Here is a 24310-nt window from a genome sequence, read left to right as displayed (position 1 = left end):
CAATTACCAGGAACTGTGACCTTTCTGACAGGTAATTACGATTCCAGTCGCGCAGCTGAGACTATAATCCATAAGCACGCAATATAATTAGAACCCACGGTTGAGAACCGGTATCAAAAGACTACTGGAAATACGGAATGTATTTGAGAACATCTGTCGATAGCACCCATTACTCCGTGAGAGTAAAGAGCTTGTTGTGTTTCACAAGAACGATATTCCATGAATCCGTGTCGACTGTGTGTCAATAGATACTTCTCTTCCAATAATTCATAATGTTCGATCACAATATATGTTCCAAAACCCTCCCGCAAATCGACGTCAGTGATATGGGTTGTAATTCAGCGGGTTACACCTATTTTGTTTCTTGAGTATTGGTGTGACGTACAACGTTCCAGTCTTTACGTACGTATCTTTCGACGAGCGAGCGGTTGTCTATGATTACTAAGTATGGGTCTACTATATCAGCAACATTAGCATACTAAAAAAAAAAATCTTTAATTGCTTCGCTACACAGAGGATATCTACTTCTAAACTATTCTCGTCGACAGCGGTTCTTGATTCTAATTCTGTAATGTTTTCTTCATATTTTTTGGTAAAGGAGTTTCAGAAAACCGTATTTAGTAACTCCGCTTTTGTGACACTGGCATGGATAATTTTACCATTGCTCTCAAGTAGCGAAGGTATCGACTGCTCTTGCGACTCACGCACTTGACGTACGACCAGAATATCATAGGATTTTCGGCAAGATCTCTAAATATAGTTTTATTGTGGAAACCATTTAAAGCCTCTTGCACGAAGTTTACATTAAATTTCGTGCTTCTGGAGAACATTGACAATCTTGGGGATTTTGTGTGTTTTTTTTTTTTTTTTTTTTTTTTTAATTTGGCATTCTCTTTTCGTTGCTTCTGCTATTGTGTTCTGACCTGTGTACCATGTGGGACGAGTTGCGTCTCTTATTAATTTATTCGGGTATTTATTTACGAAGGTATGTATCACATAATGTATAAACTATTCTGATTGCTCTGTACTGAGTTACAATATTCTTCACATGTGCTCTTAAAGTACTATACAATATTACAAAGATTCTTCAGCCACTCTATGGCTGAGTCGGAGAGTGCGTGTATGTTCTTCAGATCACTCTCATGGCGATGAACTTCACACAAAAGTAAATGGTCCATTGACGGCGTTTTCCCGTACTCACATTCAGGACTTTCAGATAGGCCCCGTTTGTCCATTAGTTGTTTACAACTACCAACACTCGTGCTGACAAGGTTCAAAGTTGCCCACAATATCCTCGGCAGGTTGAATCCATCGATCTTCCCGTTGGGATCGTCCAGCAAGTTTTGGTTGTTATGCCCACTTAAAGCCCGTAGTTCTTTCCAATCAGGCTTCGAGTCGAAGCCGTTCACTTCTTTGCCAATTTTCCTTAAACTTGACCTTGATTTAGATCTGTTTAGAGATGCTATGTCTGGGTGTATGGGGAGGTCAGGGTTGTCTAGGATTTTTCTGTGTGGTCTTATGGCTGACTGTGATCGCCTAATTTCACGGGGCTCTATGTCTGCTAGGACGGAGAGTGATGCACATGGGGTGGTCTGAGTATTCCAGAGATCATCCGCTTGTCTGCTTGAGTCGGAGGTCCAATTTAGGTACGCGTGCATTTCTCATCCAGACTGACAAAAAGTATTCAGTCACGCAGTACACAAGTGCTGGTGCTGAAGTTCTTATTGTGCTCGCTCCACAACCCCACGACGTTCCACACAGTTTCGACACGAAGGCTTTAGGGGATTTTACCTTCTGTTTTATATCTTCCAGAAGTGAGCGATACGTTATAGTACGATCTGATTTCAGTCCCAAGTGTTTAGGCTAATCCTCATGCCTAATGCGTTGGCCATTCATAGAGAGTTGTAGTTTTCTGCGTGATTTTGTGTCTAGCATGTCGGCAGTTTATAGAGCGAAAAGAATGGTGCTAGTGCCGAACCCTGTGGCAAGCCGATATTCAGAACTGTTCTCTTGCTTTTGACGCCATGAAGCGAAACCTTGATTTTCCTGTCCATTAACAAGCTTATGAGTAAAGTGCAAGTCTTTTGCATTTGTTGATTCTTGTTAGCTTAAGCAGTACCCCTCAGTCCTTACTTTACTGCATGCCGACTTGACGCACTAAGGCCTTCCGGTCCATAACAAAACTTATTCGGTGTAAATCTCTCGATACTAAACTACTGGCCATTAAAACAGCTACACCAAGAAGAAATGCAGATGATAGACGGGTATTCATTGGACAAATATATTATACTAGAACTGACATGTGATTACATTTTCAAGCAATTTGGGTGCATAGATCCTAAGACATCAGTACCCAGAACAACCACCTCTGGTCGTAATAATGGCCTTGATACGCCTGGGCATTGAGTCAAACAAAGCTTGGATGGCGTGTACAGGTACAGATGCCCATGCTGATTCAACACGATACCACAGTTCGTCAAGAGTAGTGACTGGCGTATTGTGACGAGCCAGTTACTCGGCCACCATTGACCAGACGTTTTCAATTGGTGACAGATCTGGAGAATGTGCTGGCCAGGGCAGCAGTCGAACATTTTCTGTATCCAGACAGGCGCGTACAGGACCTGCAACATGTGGTCGTGCATTATCCTGCTGAAATGTAGGGTTTTGCAGGAATCGAATGAAAGGTAGAGCCACGGGCCGCAACACATCTGAAATGTAACGTCCACTGTTCAAAGTGCCGTCAATGCGAACACGAGGTGACCGAGACGTGTAACCAATGACACCTCATACCATCACACCGGGTGATACGCCAGTGTGGCGATGACGAATACACGCTTCCAATGTGCGTTCACCGCGATGTCGCCAAACACGGATGCGACGATCATGATGCTGTAAACAGAACCTGGATTCATCCGAAACAATGACGTTTTGCCATTCGTGCATCCAGGTTCGTCGTTGAGTTCACCACCGCAGGCGCTCCTGTCAGTGATGCAGCGTCAAGGGTAACCGCAGCCATGTTCTCCAAGCTGATAGTCCATGCTGCTGCACACGACGTAGAACTGTTCGTGCAGATGGTTGTTGTCTTGCAAACGTCCCCATCTGTTGACTCAGGGATCAAGACGTGGCTGCACGATCCGTTACAGTCATGCGGATAAGATGCCTGTCATCTCGACTTTACAGCCATGCGGGTAAGATACCTGTCATCTCGACTGCTAGTGATACGAGGCCGTTGGGATCCAGCACGGCGTTCCGTATTAATGTCCTGAAGCCACCGATTCCATATTCTGCCAACAGTCATTGGATCTCAACCAACGCAAGCAGCAATGTCGCGATACGACAAACCGCAATTGCGATAGGCTACAATCCCACCTTTATCAAAGTCGGAAACGTGTTGGTACGCATTTCTCCTCCTTACACGAGGCATCACAACAACGTTTCACCAGGCAACGCCGGTCCACTGCTGTTTGTGTATGAGAAATCGGTTGGAAACTTTCCTCATATCAGCACGTTGTAGGTGTCGCCACCGGCGCCTACCTTGTGTGAATGCTCTGAAAAGCTAATCATTTGCATATCACAGCATCTTGTTCCTGTCGTTTAAATTTCGCGTCTGTAGCACATCATCTTCGTGGTGTATCAATTTTAATGGCCAGTAGTGTAGTTCTTTGACTTTAAGCCACGTCTGGCCAACACGTACATAGCTAGTCGGGAAGGAATGGTGAGTGTCGCCTACGATGGTGTCTTATTTATTAAGCAGATACGAGGCTCGTTCCGAAAGTAAGGCCTCTTATTTTGTTGTGGTGCCTTTGGATGCCCGCGTGAAATGTCGTTCGTGTACTGCTAATTCCTCTTACATTTGCAGGTGGTTCCGTTGTTTTGCGGCAGTTGGCTCCAGCAGAGGAGTGTTCCAAAATGGAGTCTGATACGGACACGTCTATAAAACAGCGATGAGTGACTGTGTTCCTCACTGCTGAAGAAACTGCACCGATTGAAATCCAGCGACGGTTGCTAAAGTTGTATGGAGATGACACAATAGACGTGTGCATTTTCAAGGTGGTGAAAAGAGTGCGCATGACAGGCCACGGCCCGGTCGACCCTGCACAGCTGGCATTCCTCGTAATGATGAGCGCCTTGATCAGCTCATCCTCGTTGATCGGCGGATAACTACCAGAGAATTGTGTGCAAAGCTGAATGTCGGCTGTAATGCCTTGGAAACAATGTTGGAACATCTCGGTTGTCGCAAAGCCTGCGCGAGATGGGTCCTGCGGATGCTTACAGAAGAAGAAAAACCTCTTCGAATGGAAATTTGTCGGGACCTGCTGGACCAATAAGAAGCTGAAGGTGTCAGTTTTCCGAATAGCATCGTCACCGGAGATCAGACGTGGTGTCACCAATATGAGTCGGAATCCAAAGGACAGTCCATGGAAAGGCGACATGCGAATTCCCCGTGAAAAAAGAAATTCAAGACACGGCCGTCTTGAGGCAAAGTGATGTGCACAGACTGCTGGGATAGCCAGGATGTGGTTATTTTAGATGTCCTGGAGCCTGGAGAAACTGTCAATTCATCACGCTATAAACCGACACTGACTACGCTGAAAGCTCGAATTTCCCCGGTAAGGCCAGAGAAGAAGACCAACTCACCTGCGACATGATAACGCCACGCTCGACACCAGTTTTACGACCACGCAACTCATTGCAAAATTCGGCTGGACTGTGTTATCATATCGACCGTACAGTCCCGATTTAGTGCCTTCAGACTTCCATCTCTTTTGGCCTTTCAAAGATGGACTGCGTGGCGATCATTTTCAAATCTCGTATGCTGTTTTCAAAAGTGTAAGGAAGTGGTTAGCCTCAGCTAATTCCAATTTTTACAAGCGCGGCGTGCAAGCTCTGGTTCATTGTTATCAAAAGTGCATAAGGACTATGTGGGAAAATGATACCCTGTAGCTGAAATAGTGTTCTACGAGCCGTGTTTTTAAGTAAGTATCGTTTTGAAATTTAAAAAACGTGCTAAGATATCTCAATTTTATTTTTACACGAAAGCCTGTACCTTAATCTACACTTCTACATAATTTCTGTCAATATTGAGGCACTTGTCATAACGTTGTACCAGTTTTTGAATACCCTCCTCATAGAAGTCTGCCGCCTGACTTGTAAACCACTGCATCACCACTGTTTTGTCATCGTCATCGTCTTGAAGACGCTGATAGCCCAGGTATTTCTTCCAAGTGCAGGAACAGATGGTAGTCACACCAGAATCAAAGCAACAGACCATGGAAAGGCGGCATTCAGATTCACTCAGAAAAGTGAAATTTAAGCAAACAATTTCTGCCCGGAAAACCATGAACACAGTTTTTTGGGACAGAAAAGGAGTATTGCATGTGAAATTTCTGCCTCGTAATGAGGCAATCAATGAAGCAGCTAACTGTAAGACATTGCACAATCTGCGCCGTTCAATTCAGAACAAAAGACGTGGCAAGTTGAGCAAGGGCATCGTTTTGCTGCAAGACAATGCACGTTCGCATGTGGCGAATCAGACCAAAGATCTCATCACATCTTTTCGATGGGAAACTCTAGATCATGCTTTTTCCGTGTTAAGTGACAGTATACGTTTCCTCGGCACTGTAAAACTTATCATTCCTTTGATTGTTTATGGTTTTATACACTGACGTAGAATTACCCGGCACTTTAGAAAATGAAACTCAGGGGGAAAAACCACGTTTCGGAAAGATCTTTGATGTGCAGCAACATGTACGCTGCATATTTTCGTGTTATGAAAGTATAAATTCGAATTCCACCAAACACCGCATGTTACTTTCCGAAGCATTGAAATCGAGATTGCGACGCGCTTTCGTAAGCCAGTCACAGCTCATGTCACGTAATCTCGCCAGCTGATGACATCATAGGACACGTGATGTAACGTGATGTAGTCAGCCAATAGCAAGGTCACTCTTAAGTAGCGCGAACACACAAATAAGGAAAGTTAATGGTTTAAATTAATATACATGTTGTTGCTACAAGAAAAGCAAAGCTTTCACATATAATATTGGTCTCGAAGATTAATAAGCTGCAAGAGAAGCTAAGCTTCCATATATAATGTTGATCCCTTTTCCGCGTGCTACACTTTAAGATACATCACATAAATGTGCCAGTAAAATTTTTAATAAGGATGCCCGCAGCTCGTGGTCGTGCGGTAGCGTTCTCGCTTTCCGCGCCCGGGTTCCCGGGTTCGATTCCCGGCGGGGTCAGTGATTTTCTCTGCCTCGTGATGACTGGGTGTTGTGTTATGTCCTTAGGTTAGTTAGGTTTAAGTAGTTCTAAGTTCTAGGGGACTGATGACCTCAGATGTTAAGTCCCATAGTGCTCAGAGCCATTTGAACCGTGACCTGTTAGAAATAGGTTCGGTTCAGCAGTTGCCAGAGAGCGCCAGGTAACAGGTGTCACTGCACTTGCGCAACTAGATGACGCGGGAAGGCCGTATGTTCGTACTTGTAAAACATTAAAAGATCTTGGATTAAATCGAATCTAATGTAAATAGCTGTCACGTCCCGCTCTTCGGAGGCAATGTGTTGTTAAGAAGCATTGCATAGTCTTTCTAAAGCCATTGACACAGTTTGCTGTTGCCAGACGCTTGTATGAGCACTATGTTTTGTTGTATACAGCGCATTTCCTTTGCGACTTAAGTTTCATTTTCGTTTTTTTTCCTCTCGTTCATGTTTTTTTGTTCCTGCAGTATTATTCTGCAGAAGCGGGATACAGTAATATTCTTTGTTAGAGTATTGTTTCTTACCAGTAAAAATCACAAAAATTTAACTGAAAACTAAAACAATGAAAAATTCCCGGAATTCCAAAAGAATTCCCGGGTTTTTCCCGGTTTTCTCCCGGATGAAAAAATTCTCGGGTTTTTCCCGGATCTCCCGGTTGTCCCGGGTCGTATACACCCTGAAAAATAAATTTATTGAGATATCTTAGCACTTCTTTTTTTAATTTCAAAACGGTACTTACTTAAAAAAACACGCCTCGTATTTTGCTGTGCTGTTATGATTTATGTATCTCCTGTAGTTTCCTGAATAAAATTAGGAGGCATTACTTTCGGAACGAGCCTCGTATATTTAGCGTTTATTTTTGTTCGATTTGGATGTTAAGGTATTCAATATCGACCGACGACCACGTGAACACTAATCCGTAAGTAACGGGAGAATCGTGCAAATGTCCCTGAAGATCCGTGGCGGGTCAGTGTGTTGGTAACAAGTAGTTAGGTATAGAGGGACGGAGAGTGTGGAGTCACCCAGCGCAGCGCAACCTAGCGTAGCGCGGCTGCTGTGTGAACAGCGCAGCGGCACTGAGCGGCGAGCAGGCAGTAGGGAGGAGGTAACGGCCGATGCGCCACGGTCGCGCGCCGCAGTCACGACCCCGCCCGGCCGGCCACCTCCTCGTGGATGCCACGCCAGTCCGGGATTCCTTAACGCTAGTACCGCCCGCCTGGGAACGCGGCCGCCACCGCCGCTCCGTCACTACCCCCCACGAGACACGCGGATTCTGTCGCGATTGCTCGTCTCCCAAGTCAGTACCGTTCTCGTCAATTAGCCTGGCCTGGCCGCTATTTCCATGTGCCTGTCGCCCGGAAGGAGGAGCGGAGGCGGGAGAGGGTATGTAGCGCGCACGGGGGGGGGGGGGGGGGGGGGGGATACTAAGCCACATTAACCAAATGTCTCCATTTTCTACATTAAGTAGATATTGTTCTATTGGGACACAGTTTATTCCCACATGTGGATCTTGGTTTTTACACTTATGAGCCAAGACATTACCTGCGGAAAAATTCGAACATCTTCCTGTTTATTAAGCGACTCTGACTGAAAAGTGGGGTACCAGCTGCTTCTTCTACACTACTGGTCATTATAATTGCTACACCAAGAAGAAATGCAGATGTTAAACGGGTATTCATTGGACAAATATATTATACTAGAACTGACATGAGATTACATTTTCACGCAGTTTGGGTGCATAGATCCTGAGGAATCAGTACCCATAATAACCACCTCTGCTCTTACTAACGGCCTTGATACTCCTGGGCATTGAGTCAAACAGAGCTTGGATGGCGTGTACAGGTACAGCTGCCCATCCAGCTTCAACACGATACCATAGTTCATCAAGAGTAGTGACTGGCGTTTTGTGACGAGCCAGTTGCTCGCCCACCATTGACCAGAGACGTTTTAAATTTGTGAGAGATCTGGAGAATGTGCTGGCGAGGGCAGCAGTCGAACATTTCTGTATTCAGAAAGGCCCGTACAGGACCTGCAACGTGCGGTCGTGCATTACCGTGCTGAAATGTAAGGTTTCGCAGGGATCGAATGAAGGGTACAGCCTCGGGTCGTAACACATCTGAAATGTAACGTCCACTGTTCAAAGTGCCGTCAGTGCGAGCAAGAGGTGACCGAGACGTGTAACCAATGGCACCCCATACCATCACGCCGGGTGATACGCCATAATGGCGGTGACGAATACACGCTTCCAATGTGCGTTCACCGCGCTGTCGCCAAACGCGGATGTGACCATCACCTGAAAAAATGACGTTTTGCCATTCGTGCACCCTGATTCGTAGTTGAGTACACCATCGCAGGCGCTTCCTGTCTGTGATGCAGCGTCAAGGGTAACCGCAGTCATGGTCTCCGAGCTGATAGTCTATGCTGCAGCAAACGTCGTCGACTGTTCGTGCAGATGGTTGTTGTCTTGCAAACGTCCCCATCTGCTGACTCAGGGATAGAGACGTGGCTGCACGATCCGTTACAGCCATGCGGATAAGATGCCTGTCATCTCGACTGCTAGTGATACGAGGCCGTTGGGATCCAGCACGGCGTTCCGTATTACCCTCCTGAACCCACCGATTCCATATTCTGCTAACAGTCATTGGATCTCGACCATCGCAAGCAGCAACGTCGCGATACGACAAACCGCAATTGCGATAGGCTACAATCCAACCTTTATCAAAGTCGGAAACGTGTTGGTACGCATTTCTCCTCCTTACACGAGGCATCACGACAACGTTTCACCAGGCAACGCCGGTCAACTGCTGTTTGTGCATGAGAAATCGGTTGGAAACTTTCCTCATGTCAGCACGTTGTAGGTGTCGCCACCGGCGCCAACCTTGTGTGAATGCTCTGAAATGCTAATCATTTGCATATCGCAGCACCTTGTTCCTGTCGGTTAAATTTCAGTCTGTAGCACGTCATCTTCGTGGTGTAGCAATTTTAATGACCAGTAGTGTATTACGTACCTTCGTGAGCAACTATAAAAATTTCCGGGTGTGAACATATTCGTGCTTTTTTTTTTAACATGCATTTATCAGGGCTATTTCAACCATTCTGCCCAAGTCGACTGATGGTGATCTGATCATCGAATGGAAACGCGAATGAACAACGACGGCTAAACGAAGATTTGGTTGCACAGTGACTCTGCATAGGAAGTTAAAAATGGGTTAAAATGGTCTAGCCACACTGCTAAGTGTTACTTGAGGTGGTGTAAAGAGTTACGCCACAGGACAATAATGACTGGAAACGAGTGATTTGGTTTGATGAATAACATGTACCGTGCAGCAATACGATGGAGGTGTTTGGATGTGGCGAATGTCAGGAGAAAGTTACCTGCCATCATGTGCAGCGCCAACAGTGACTACAGACGAGGTGGTGTTATGACATGGGGATGTATTCCCTCGTTGGGCTGTTGTTCCCTTATCGCGCTTACGATTTACATAAACGATCTGGTTGGTGGTATTGACAGCGACCTTAGACTGTTTGCCGATGATGCTGTAGTCTACAGGAAAGTAGTATCACACGAAAGTTGTGAACAAATCTATGAGGATATGCAGAAAATAAATGCCTGGTGTAATGACTGGTAGTTATCTCTCAATATTAGTAAGTGTAATCTACCGCGTATAACAAGGCAAAAATCCCCATTAATGTATGAGTACAAAATAAATGATCAGTCTTTGGAAGCGGTAACATCCGTCAAGTATCTGGGTGTGACTATTCGAAATGATCTGAAATGGAATGATCAGATTACACAAGTAACGAGTAAGGCGAACTCTATATTGCGGTTTATTGGTAGAATCCTGAAGCGATGAAGTCCTTCAACAAAGGAAATAGCTTACAATACGTTAGTTCGTCCAGTCTTAGAATATTGTTCGTCTGTATGGGACCCTTACCAGTTGGGTCTGGTTCAAGAGACTGAGAAGGTCCAAAGAAGAGCGGCAAGATTCGTGACTGGTACATTTAGCCATCGCGAAAGCGTTACAAATCTCATAGAAAGTTTGAAGTGGGTCACACTTGCAGATAGACGACGCGCTAAACAGAAGGGGCTGCTCTCTAAATTCCGAAATCCAATTTTCAACGAGGATGTAGAGCATATATTATTACCACCAACTTTCAAATCGCGTAATGATCATCATTCAAAGATAACGGAAATAAGAGTTCGTACCGAGGCGTTCAGACAGTCGTTTTTCCCTCGCGTGATTCGCAAGCGGAACAGGAAATACGACTTTCGCACAAATTGTGCCGTCCGCCACATACCGTATGGTGGCTAGCGAAGTATATATGTAGATGTAGAAGACGACCGTGAATATGGAATGATGTGAAAACCGTTTAAAGCGTAGTGTACTGCCTAGCGTAGGAGAACAGTTTGGAGGTGATGGTTGTTGTATCAGTGTGACAGCAGCGCACCTTGCCATAAAGCAGCATCTGTGAGGCAATGATCTGTGGACAATAACATTCCTGAAATGAACTGGCCTGTCCAGAATCCTGACCTGAACCCAATGGAACTTTTTTGATATGAATTAGGAAGTCGAAACCCAATGAAACATTTTTGGTATGAATTAGAAAGTCGACATCGCTACAAACCCAAGCATCCTACATCACTACCTCCTCTGGGTTCAGAACTTGATGTAGAAAGGGTTGCCGATCCTTCATAGACACTGAGGCACCTCACTCAAAACACTCCCAGCAGAGTTCAAGCCGTCATAAAAGCGAAGGATGAACACAGTCATATTAATATTTATTAATAGATAAGCGTATACTTTTGATCAGACACCGTATATTACCGTAAGGATGAGGTGGATTTTTAACTGTCAATTGAAGTTGGAAATGAATGTGATTTCTCATAGATTTTGAAGAAAATCCTCCAAAGTCGGGTTCCTGATTCTGTCAGTGTTATCTAGTGGTACATGGAGGATAGTGCTTCATTCAGAGCATTTTTGATATACTGTTCAGATAGATATGTTAGACTGTAAAATTGACATCATGTGACACAATAAGCTACTTAATTTATTCTTTAACGTACAATTGCTTCGGTCAGAGAATAGTATCAAGACAAATTTTTTTAACAGTATATGCCAAAAAGAGCATCGAAAATATAATATTTACAAATAACGTTTAGCCTAGCAGTACCATCAGGGGCACAGTAGATGCTGGCCTTTTGTTAATATTTAATCCAGTCACGTATTTAACGTTTTAAAATTTTGCAGACAGTATTTATTGTTTCTGATTAATATTTCCACCAAATTCTTTAAATTCTTTAATCTTTTCATTTAATCGAATAATCTTTTCAGTTAATCGAAAAATTGAAGTCTACTTGATATATTGTAGTACGTACGATTTTTTGCAACGAACGTGATATTCGGCATTTAAAAGTTCTAGAATCTTCTTACGCATCAGTATCTCTTTAAAAAATATATGTTAATAAAAGTCAATAACAGTTAAATAAATTTGCTTTTTTATTTATTTTGGTGGTGATCAGGAAGCATCCCACAACCCTGCTATTACTATAATTTATAAAAATGCTTTGGTTTTGTTAAGACAGTACTAATAGTTTCAGGCTCTGGATGCTGTTTATACATCAGAAAATCTTTAAAAGTATTTTGTTAATAAAATTTTTTAAAAATTAAATTTGTATTTTTTCGTGGTGGTCAAAAAGTCCCCCCGTTGATACTACACGCTATGAAAAACTCGTTGGTACTGCTAGCGATAATCATGCAGACACATGGAGTGCTGTTCACAAATATCTGCGCTGAATGGTGATATAAATCGGTCGCACATTAAAAAATAAATCAAACCGCAGCTAACAGCGTTACATATCATTTCCACAATGTATCAGATCTGTGGAAGAGAGTCAACAAAAATATTTTAGAAGTGTTAGAGTTGAAATAAGAGGATGTCTAATGATTCAGCAGACAGTACAGCGAAGAGAGACAGTAAGATAGTATCTGTGCTTATCTGCACGTAGCCATGATGATTGTTCGTAGGCAGAGTGGTGTGGTCGAAATATGGAACGTCAAAGACGTATCTCACACAAGCGTTCTTCGCTAGTTACGTCCAGCGTGAGATCTGGTATTAAAATCCCTGAAGAACAGCATCACCTTCAGCAAGAATTAATAGTGCTAGTGATTCTAGTAGTTTCCTTTGTAAGTTCAAGAGTAAATACTTTCTTGTACCTTTCTGCAGTATATGGAGAGGTCATGATGCCTTGTTACAGAGTTCAGTTGTGTGTTCAGTCGAGTCTAAGCGATGATCCAGCATTATCCGTAAATTCTTCGCAATCGTCGTAGGACCGTTGCTATTCACAATATACATAAATGACCTTGTGTATGGCATCGGAAGTTCACTGAGGCTTTTTGCAGATGATGGTGTGGTATATCGAGAGGTTGTAACAATGGAAAATTGTACTGAAATGCAGGAGGATCTGCAGCGAATTGACGCATGGTGCAGGGAATGGCAATTGAATCTCAATGTAGACAAGTGTAATGTGCTGCGAATACAAAGAAAGAAAGATCCCTTATCATTTAGCTACAATATAGCAGGTCATCAACTGGAAGCAGTTAATGCCATAAATTATCTGGGAGTACGCATTAGGAGTGATTTAAAATGGATTGATCATATAAAGTTGATCGTCGGTAAAGCAGATGCCAGACTGAGATTCATTGGAAGAATCCTAAGGAAATGCAATCCGAAAACAAAGGAAGTGGGTTACAGTACACTTGTTCGCCCACTTCTTGAATATTGCTCACCAGTGTGGGATCCGTACCAGATAGGGTTGATAGAAGAGATAGAGAAGATCCAACGGAGAGCAGCGCGCTTCGTTACAGGATCATTTAGTAATCGCGAAAGCGTTACGGAGATGATACATAGACTCCAGTGGAAGACTCTGCAGGAGAGACGCTCAGTAGCTCGCTAAGGGCTTTTGTTAAAGTTTCGAGAACATACCTTCACCGAAGAGTCAAGCAGTATATTGCTCCCTCCTACGTATATCTCGCGAAGAGACCATGAGGATAAAATCAGAGAGATTAGAGCCCACACAGAGGCATACCGGCAATCCTTTCCACGAACAGTACGAGACTGGAATAGAAGGGAGAACTGATAGAAGTACTCAAGGTACCCTCCGCCACACACCGTCAGGTGGCTTGCGGAGTATGGATGTAGATGTAGATCGGGCTCTGTTAAAAAAGGTGTTCCAGACGCGACGTCACAGAGTAATCGCAAACAGCTTATCGCCATATGTCTCACGCTCACTCTTTTTTAACGTAGATTACTGCACTGAGAGAGCAGCAAATCAACCTTTAACAAACGGATACGTCGGCAGAATCGTTGTCGAGTGGTCGCAGCGTCGAGAGCAGCGGGTCTCCAGCCGTCCGTGACGGTCTCTCCCCCCCCCCCCCCCCCCCCACCCTCTCTCTCTCTCTCTCGCGATCGCATGCACCCATCCGCCCCTCTGCGCGGACTGGGGTTTTCCTTCCTCCTCCTCCACTTTTTATTTCCCTGGCCGACACCTCTGGAGTAATTGGATTCTCCAGCCGCCGCTGCCCTCCGTGCGTCCATCCCCGTCTCTCGCTGTCCTTTTCTGGCCCTGCTCGCCTCTATCTTCCTTCTCAATGCCTCTTGATCTCCCTTCCCGCCCTTTTCCTCCACTGGGTTTTTACTCCGGCGGAACAATATCGCGACCGCCGGCGTGCCGCAAGAAAGCCAAGACTAACATTGTGCTCCGTTTTCTGGTGGTCCTGTTTTCATCGCGCCGTGGGAAGAGCCAGCGAAACGGCTTAATTTGGATCGGCAGCGCGTAAGGTGCCCGCTCGACACCCATAATAATGGCCCGTAATGGGATTTATTGACTTAACAGCAGGCGCTGGGGGGCAAGAAGTGCCGTCTTCGGTCTGCGCTGGAGCGCGCGCCACGCACGTCGCCTGTGCGTTTCGCACGGCTTCCGTCGTAGGCTGGGGCACCACTAGCGTTCCACTCTGTCACATTGTTTTTCAGCGCGACCTAACCAGGAGAAAACTGTGAGAAAACTGTTGATGATAACAGTCGGCAGTATTACAGGTAATACAAAGGGAGCAACGAAGGAGCAAGACCCTTTAGTCTATGTTTACACAATTGCAAAACAATCACTGAAAGCGGTTACTTCCATTAAATATCTAAGAGGATGCGTACGGTGCGATTTAAGGTGGAACGACCACATAAAATGAATCGCGAGTAAGGCAGATGACAGACTGAGATTCAGCCGGCCAGAGTGGCCGAGCAGTTCTAGGCGCGTCAGTCTGGAACCGCGCGACCGCTACGGTCGCAGGTTCGAATCCTGCCTCGGGCATGGATGTGTGTGATGTCCTTAGGTTAGTTAGGTTTAAGTAGTTCTAAGTTCTAGGGGACTGAAGACCTCAGATGTTAAGTCCCATAGTGCCCAGAGCCATTTGAACCCTTTGAACCATTTGGGACTGATAGAGAGAAGAGAAAAGGTCCAAAAAAGAGCGGCGTATTTCGTTACACCTTCATTTAGTTACCACGAAAGCGTCACAGACATAATCAACAATCTCCAGTGGCAGACGCTGCACGAGAGGCCTCATGCATCACGGCATGCTATTCTGTTAAAGTTACGAGAGCGTATGTTTCTAGAAGAATTAACAAATATATTGTTTTCTCCTCCCTATATCTCACGAAAAGGCCATGAAGATAAAATCACAGATCCGAGTTCACAAAGATGCTTGCCAGAAATCGTTCTTATCGCGAACTATTCGCGACTGGGACAGGAAAAGTGGGGCAGGGCAAGTGGTACATAAAGTACCCTCCGCCACACATCGCATGCCGGTTTGCGGAGTAGAGATGTAGATGTAGATGTGCAAAATTGTAGCATAACGCCTCATCGACATCGATGTCGTTGGAGGCTGACCCAAAAGATTAGATTAGATTAGATTAGCACTTGTTCCATAGATCATGAATACGACACTTCGTAATGATGTGGAACGTGTCAGGTTAATAAAAGGTGTCTATACAAGATATTACATTACACAAAATATTACATGACACTTAATAATTTTTTTTGTGGAGGTTGGGAAATTACCCACTTACTATATCTAAAAATTCGTCTAATGAGTAGAAGGAGTTGCCATTAAGAAATTCTTTTAATTTCCTTTTAAATGCTATATGGCTATCTGTCAGACTTTTGATGCTATTAGGTAAGTGACCAAAGACTTTTGTGGCAGCATAATTTACCCATTCTGAGCCAAAGTTAGATTTAACCTTGAGTACTGAAGATCATCCTTTCTCCTACTGTTGTAGCCATGTACACTGCTATTACTTTTGAATTCGTTCGGATTGTTAATAACAAATTTCATAAGTGAATATATATATTGTGAGGCTACAGTGAAGATTTCTAGCTCTTTAAATAAGTGTCTGCAGGATGATCTTGGATGAGCTCCAGCAATTACTCTTATTACACGCTTTTGTGCAATGAACACTCTTCTACTCAATGATGAGTTACCCCAGAATATGATGCCATATGAAAGCAGAGAATGAAAATAGGCGTGGTAAGCTAATTTACTCAGATGTATATCGCCAAAATTTGCAATGACCCTAATAGCATAAGTAGCTGAACTCAAGCGTTTCAGCAGATCATCAGTGTGTTTTTTCCAGTTCAACCCCTCATCAATGCATACACCTAGAAATTTTGAATATTCTACCTTAGCTACGGATTTCTGATTGAAGTCTATATTTAATAATGGGGTCATTCCATTTGCTGTGTGGAACTGTATATACTGTGTTTTGTCAAAGTTTAATGAGAGCCCATTTGCAGAGAACCACTTAATGATTTTCTGAAAAACATCGTTTACAATTTCACGAGTTAATTCTTGTCTGTTGGTAGTGATAGCTATACTTGTATCATCGGCAAAAAAGGACCAGCTTTGCATCTTCGTGAATATAGAATGGCAAGTCATTAATATATATTAAGAATCGCAGAGGACCCAAGACCGAACCTTGTGGCACCCCATTCTTGATTGTTCCCCAGTTTGAGAAATCACCAGTTTTTTGCATATTATGTGAACTGTTTATTTCAACTTTCTGCACTCTTCCAGTTAGGTATGATTTAAACCATTTGAGCACTGTTCCATTCATACCACAGTACTTGAGCTTATGTAGAAGTATTCCATGATTTACACAATCAAAAGCCTTTGATAGATCACAAAAAATCCCAACGGGTGACTTCCGGTTACTCAGAGCATTTAATATTTCATTACTGAAAGTATATATAGCATCTTCCGTTGAAAACCCCTTCTGGAAACCAAACTGACATTTTGTTAAAACTTTATTTTTACAAAGGTGTGAAGCTACTCTACAATACATTACCTTTTCAAGAATTTTGGATAAGGCAGTCAGTAGAGAGATTGGGTGGTAGTTGTTGACATCAGACGTATCCCCTTTTTTATGCAGTGGTATAACAATGGCATACTTCAGTCTATATTGGAAAATACCCTGCTTCAGAGAGCTATTACATATGTGGCTAAGAATCCCACCTATTTCTTGGGAACAAGCTTTTATTATCCTGCAGGAAATGCCATCAATCCCATGTGAGCTTTTATTCTTGAGAGAGTTTATTATCTTCCTAATTTCAGACTGTTATATTAGATGTATACACTTTGCGGTTTATTTGACTGTTGCATCTGTAAGGGTACAGATATTGAAGCTGTCCCGGGCAGACAGAATCTATCCTTACGCACCTTTGATCCAACCAATTAGCGTCGTTGAGGGGGAAGTCCCATTATGCCAGAAGGGTGCTGCTTGTCGCCTGGCGTTTGCTTTGGTGCTTAAGTGAGTCAGTCCCGCCTGAGCCTTCTTAAAGATGGGATCACTAGCGTACGCGTGGTACGCGATAGGGAATGAAAGACATTAATTTGCGGAACTGAAATTATTTAGATAACCAGGGGATGCTTTTAAATTATGGACGACCATAAAGAACTTACCAGCAATGGCAAAGGGTTCTGAAAGTGTTAAGTGCATGAATTCGGTTGCAGAGCTAGTGTTATTAGGCTCGTAGTGATTATCTTGCCTGTGATACAATAAACCGAGAGTTGTCAATTCAGTGTGAACCTCATTTAACGTGGTAATATTAATGACGGTATTTTTTGAGATATGTGATTAAGAAAATGGGAATTGTAGATAGACACGCGTCTGCAGACACGGTTAACAACTTTCTGAAACTGGTGCTTGTACGTTGGGAATAACTTCGCACTCCATGATGTACCAACCATCAAGTCCAATTGCCTATTAAAATTCAGACAGCCAAAGTACGCTAGTTACATGAAAGAAGTTATTTACACACGTGTACAGGGTTTGTACAGATAGATTTCTACGACGTAAAGTGTTGTAAGGTGTTGTGCCACACTTTACGTACTGGGATTCTGTTAGTAAAGAGACGACAGAAGTTAGAGTATGAGAGAACTTCGGCCAGGCCGAGAGACACAGGCTTAGTGTTGCTTGGAAGGTATCTCTCGACGCTAAGCAGCAACAGAGAAATTCTCCGAATTGTTTGCACTCTTACAGGAGCAGCGATGCCACCAGCGCAGGCAAGATGAAGTAATGATGTCGTATACCTACCTGACGTAAGCCGGCCAATGACAAGCAGTCTACGTGCTATAAATGGCCACCAGCAGCAACGGCTTTAGAACCACCTTCCTCTTTGATTTCCTATGTAAAGTTCTGCAGCTTGCTATACTACAACCACTCCACAAATTCGTTACTGATCACAACATCCTCCATCCAGAACAGTTTGGGTTCTATGCGGAGCGCTCCACAATCTACCAGGCACTGCACCTGTACAGCACTGAATCAAGGAGAGCACTGATGGTGGATTCCTTGATTTGGAACAGACTTTTGAGCGCCTCTGGCAAGATGGTTTGATATTTAAATCAGATTCTTTAAGTCGTCCAGGACATGTGTTCAAGATGATACATTCGTTCCTGTAGGAGTCGTGATTATTTGTCAGGAAAGGCAATCGCTGCAGCAGTGTTAAACCAGTTACGTCTCAGGGCTCATGTTTGCGATTTGCGCTTTACTCTATCAACTAAACAGCGTACCCAAGCAGGCAGCAGAGGAAATTGTCCTGTAAGCCGATGGTATTGCACAGTTCAAGCGCTATCGCAACCTAAATTATGTTGTTACGCACCTCCAGACAATATCACTTAGTTATGGCTTGGCTGGAGGGTAGAAATCAGTCCTGACAAGAGATAAGCAATTTTGTTCACTACTAAGTTCAACTCCTCAACTGCCATTTCACAACTGGTGGCACTGACTTGACTTAGTGTGACTCAGTCAGATACCTTGGACTTGCATTAGAGACTGACTTGGAAATCACACATAAACTGTACGGTCAACAAAGGCTGTGGTCTATTTTACCAATTATACCCGCTCCTTAAGAGTGACTATCAGACGACGTAAAACTGGCATTCTAGAGAGGCATCGGTCTTCCGACTACCTTTTATGGTTTGGTAGTGTGCTCTCTTGGGATTTCTCGGAGTGACGAATGGCGTGATTTCAGGTGCTAAACCAATAAACCTTTTTTCTGCCGGCACTCATCTGAAATAACTGCTAACCCTTCAGAATAAAGTATTTCGGGATACATCCAATGCTCCCCGCTTTTCTCTCAACCCTTACATTAGACAACATTTAGGTCAACCATCCATCCGTCATATCATTCTGAGAAAATTCATTAAATTTTATATGAAACAAATGTTTCGCCCTATAATCTTATAAATTCACTAGGTCAAGAACCTCTAAATTCACAAACAGCGAGGCTGACTCTCACACGACGTTTCAGGGACTTGTAACGCCGGAAATGCATTTCCTCCTATTTCCATCTATTGTACTATAAATTTTTTTCCTTATTTTGTTACCTGAAGATATTACATTTCTATGTCTTTATATATTGTAATTGTTTTACTATTTGCATATATATCTTTATGCATTTATGTCGATGTATAATTGGTTTGTTTTGTAAATAGTATTTGTATTTTTACGCTGGGTCTTGCCTAGGGAAAACTATGCTATCGAACGATTTCATCGATAGGTCGTGTGGAGAACCAAAGTGTTTAGGATCTCTGATAGCGTTAACTCTGCCGCGTGGAGCGCGGGCAGAGCAGAGTCTGGCTGGAGTAGGGGGGTGGAGCAGGTGTGTAAAGTGACGCTCCCGCGAGTTGCCGCGCTTCCGGGGTTTGGCAGCATGTAATTGCGCTCGACTTGCAATGATAGTTTCTGGCACGGTGTCGCGGACGGGAAAAATTAGCAGGCACACATCAAGAGCCCGTTTCGCCTGGTGACCGTGTCGAGAAGAAGGCGCGCCAACATTCAGCTTCTGCAACAGCTACAGCCGACAATGAGTGATTGACGCCACTTTCAATCAACCAACAAGGAAGACTGAAAGCACGTAAAGTTTTAGAACTGCATGGCAGACCTCAGCTTTTCAAACTATTCCATTAGCATCACTAAAATACAGCAACTTAGCACGAACCTTTGTTGCTCATTGTCCCAATTGCGTTACGAAAATTGCATTTCCGAAATGAACTCGAGTGTCGTTGAAATTCAAACGCCAGCATTAGAGTAATATCATTCGATTTCACTGCTTTAATTTCAAAGTTCAGTTAAGGTATTCGTACCTGGCTACAATATTTAGATTACACAAGCACAAATTAAGAGCGCGAGTTTTGTTACCGTATTTTAGCTTACCTGTGACTGCAGCTCAGCTTGGTACGTACTAAATTTTGCTATTGTTAATTGTTCAGAATCATTTAGTTCAAGTTCAAAATTAAATATCTTATTTCTAAATTGCGTAGATTCAAGTAGCTTTTGAAATGATTGTTGAGGTAGCCCAAGACTAACCTTATTTTACTGAATTTCGTAGTGCTTCAGAAACAAAGTTCACTATTAATTTCAGTCACTAAATTAACTTTCAATTTTCCGGTTTTATTAATTCTTTTGCTAAATTAAGTCAGAATGCAGCGAAATTTATTACTTCTGACAAACATTCAGTTTTCACACAACACGTGTGAACCTTCAGTTGCCATGCTTTTAGTGCTAATTATATGTGCAATAACCTTTCTTTTTCAGTTATTATAATAGTTGTCCATAGGACTGGCGACCGTGATTTTCCCCAAATCTCAAATATCTAATTAACGCCAGTTAATTGTTAACTTAACGACCGCACATTTACTTTCTTTATTAACTTGACCCCTTTTCAAAATTAGTTTCCGCCAGTTTCACTTGCATTTTTCCTTTCATTTAGATGTAACCCTTTCCTCCCTCTTTACCGACAGATTAACTCGGTGACGATTGCTTTTCCCAAACTAGGTACACGCGGTTTAATTTTTACTGTCATTAAGGTCGATAAGTGAGGGGGAGGTTACAGACTGACATACATTTAGAGACTACACAAACAGTAAAACTGTACACAGACTATATTTCGTAATTTTTCTAATCATCTATGGCAGAGAGAGAATTCAGACGGGCACAATACCCTGTGGAGGTTCTACAGTAAATAGGACCGTATCGCTTGTCCACGTATGGCTTGTCCACGACATTCAGCTGCACCTCACTAAAACGATGCAGACGATCGTCTAAAACTAGAGGTTTTACCTCGATCTGACACGGCAAGAAAACCGACAACGTTGTATTTACCAAAGCCTCCTGGTGTGGAAGGAAGAGACCTTTCCGCCACCGAAAGAATGTGTGTGCTGTCGGTAGAGAAGCAGTAACAGCAGAGTGGGTGCTCAGTGACTTTGAAAGTAGTCATTGGATGTCACCTGACACGCAGACACATCAGGGACATCTCAATCCTTCTAAAGCTGCCCAGGTCGACTGCTGGTGGTGTGACTGTCAAGTGAAAACGCGAAGGAACAACCACATTTAAAGCAAGACCATCTAAAGACGGAACGTCGAGGATTGCGGAGTGTAATTGTAATAAATCGTATGAAATTAGCGGAAATAGTCACCCGTGAATTCCAAAGAGCTGCCACCAGTCCAGCTAGAGCATTCACTGTGCGTAGGGAATTAAAATTTTCGAACCGTCCCTCATAAGCCACACATTTCTGTAATCAATACTAAGCAAAGCTTGAGGTGGCGTAAAGAGCGACGCCACTGGTCAGTGAATGGTTGGAAATGTGCAATTTGGAGTGAAGAATCAGGCTATGCCCTGCGTCAATTCGATGGAAAGGTTTGGATTTGGGGAAGACCTACTGAACGTTATCTGCCGTCAAGTGTACTGCCAACAATGACTGCGGAGGAGGTAGTGTTATAGGATGGGGGCTTTTTTCGTGGTCGTGGTCTAGTCTGCTTATTGCGCTTAAAAAAAGCTAAATGTGGAAGGATTTGAACATATTTTACAACATTGTGTCCTGTTTACAGTAAAGGAGCTTTTCGGAGCCGATGGCAATGCACCCTGTCATAAAGCAACGTCTATGAGGCAATAGTCTGTGGACAGTGACATTTCCGAAGTAGACTGGCCTGCCCAGAGTCCCGGCCTGAACACAGTGGAACATCTTTGGACTGAAATTAGAATTATATTAATACCTTCAGCTGCTAACGGGCGTGGATAGATATCAACGGTGACAGGTGAAAATGTGTGCCCCGACCGGGACTCTAACCCGGGATCTCCTGCTTACATGGCAGACGCTCATGAGTGCGCAAGTAATGAGTGTGTTGGGATGGGACACTACGAATGTAGTGTGTGGACATACAAGGTGAGAATGTGGGTCTCGCGGGAGGCGTGCGCGAGATAGTCCCTGCAGTCGCGCTAACCTCTGTGCCCTCGGTGACTCAGATGGATAGAGCGTCTGCCACGTAAGCAGGAGATCCCGGGTTCGAGTCCCGGTCGGGGCATACATTTTCAGCTGTCCCCATTAATACATATCAACGCCCGTTAGCAGCTGAAGGTATTAATATAATTCTAATTTCGTTCTAGACAGCTGCAGGTCATGAATGGCGTCTGTTCTTTCGGAAATGTTCGAAAGAACAGACACCATATCCAAATAAGTATATCTTTGGACTGAGTGAGAAAGCCGACGTCGTGCCAGATACCAATGTACGACATCGCTGGCTTAACTGATTTTGGTTCTTCAGGAAGAACGTACTGCCATGTATTCAGACATTCAGACACCTAACGTGTCGCCAGTAGAGTTCAACCCATCATAAAGAGGAAGGGTGGACACATCCCACATTAATGTCCGTGCACTTTTGATCAGATAGTATAACTGCTGTTTGATGTGGCTTGCTACCACACAGAAACTATGCAGCCTTCGTCACAGGACCAAATAAGATTAGCCAACAGCTAGCGCAAAATGACTGCAACACAGATTATCAAAATTTTGCAACAATTTATTACTGTAAACTTTGCAAATACTGAACTGTAGTATGTAGAGTGTTTGTGGAAACTGTTTAGTATTCTTTTGCACTGTTTTGTCTCTAGCTGTGGTCCAGTCCTGAATCGACTGAGTGATGAGTACGATAGCTTGTAGAGTTCCCCGTTGGGCTTTTCTTGGCAGCGACTAGGGATGATCCCTGGTGCTCTCTTCAGGTACTGCTGAAAGTGTCTGAGTGGAGTGCTTTGTCAGCTTGTACACGCGTCTGGCGCATGGTTGTCTACTTGGGAAATGCTAGTGTGACGTAATGCGGAAGCATAAAATAGGTCTTGACTTGTGCGACCTCTGTTAGAAGCAAACCTTAATTCAATCGAATCTGACTGCTAGGCGTCTCGGCACATTTCTAAGTATGGCTATATTCCGTACCTTCTGGACGACACAGCACACAATCTTTACCCAGCCGTCTACCTAGCTCTACGGCCTCCACTGTGGTAGCAGGAGAGCGCGACGCTAGTTGAGCTGCGGCCAGCGTGTGAAGCTGCTGACGGCGCGAGGCGGATCGCCTGCCTGCGGCCGTGTGTCGGATCGGTTCGCACTGCCCCCGCTACTGTGCTACCGCCGCGGTCACGCATGGGCGCAGCCGCGCCTCGCTCCAGCCTGGAATGCATTTGGAGCCGCAATAGGGCGACTCGCCGCCCAGCACAGCGCAGCAAACCGGAAGAGAGGCGCATTCACTGCTCGGGGCAGCCCGGCTCTCCACCTCTGGTCACTCCAGTCGCGCCATTTCATCCCGGCTCACAGTGCTGCCAGACTCTGGCTGCGTGTCGCAAACAATGGACGTCGTGACTGGCGCGAGAAACTGCCAAAGTGGTTGGACCACAGCCGTGCTCACACCTGAATTGAGTTTTCAGCGGCAATTAAAAGACTTATTTAAAATAAATAATACGTGACAATGCAGGAAATGAAAAGCGATTTTAAATATTTTCAGAAAGTTTTTTTTAAATTATACAAAATATTTTAATTGTCTAGATCGCAAACAATATTCAATATTAATTTGATAACTAGTGTCGGTTGTCCACACAGTCACACGTTTAAGATATGCAAAGCCGGTACTTTTTGCCGATGATACAAGTATAGCTATCACACCCAACAGAAAAGAATTAACTGGTGAAATTGTAAACGATGTTTTTCAGGAAATCATTAAGTGGTTCTCTGCAAATGGGATCTCATTAAACTTTGATAAAACACAGTATATACAGTTCCACACAGTAAATGGAATGACACCATTGATAAATATAGACTTTGATCAGAAATCGGTAGCTAAGGTAGAATATTCAAAATCTCTAGGTGTACGCATTGATGAAGGAAGGGTTGAACTGGAAAAAGCACACAGAGGATCTGCTGAAACGTTTGAGTTCAGCTACTTATGCTATTAGGGTCATTGCAAATTTTGGCGATATACATCTGAGTAAATCAGCTTACCATGCCTATTTTCATTCTCTGCTTTCATATGGCAGCATATTCTGGGGTAAATCATCATTGAGTAAAAGAGTGTTCATTGCACAAAAGCGTGTAATCAGAATAATTGCTGGCGCTCATCCAAGATCATCCTGCAGACACTTATTTTAAGAGCTAGAGATATTCACTGTAGCCTCA

General features: G+C 43.7%; 1 protein-coding gene and 1 non-coding gene across 2 annotated transcripts in view; both read left to right on the top strand.

Annotated features, from left to right (window-relative positions):
• The window catches only part of LOC124606270 (translation initiation factor IF-2-like), a 167996-nt gene that overhangs the window by 12750 nt on the left and 130936 nt on the right, over window positions 1-24310 (top strand). The window lies entirely within an intron of this gene.
• On the top strand, window positions 22101-22175 carry Trnat-cgu. The gene has a single exon. It is a non-coding gene; the product is annotated as a tRNA-Thr (tRNA).

The sequence above is a fragment of the Schistocerca americana genome, chromosome 3 (genome assembly GCF_021461395.2).
Source record: "Schistocerca americana isolate TAMUIC-IGC-003095 chromosome 3, iqSchAmer2.1, whole genome shotgun sequence".
Taxonomy (NCBI): domain Eukaryota; kingdom Metazoa; phylum Arthropoda; class Insecta; order Orthoptera; family Acrididae; genus Schistocerca; species Schistocerca americana.
Note: the sequence above shows the minus strand (reverse complement) of the source record. Positions and strands in the feature narration are given on the sequence as shown.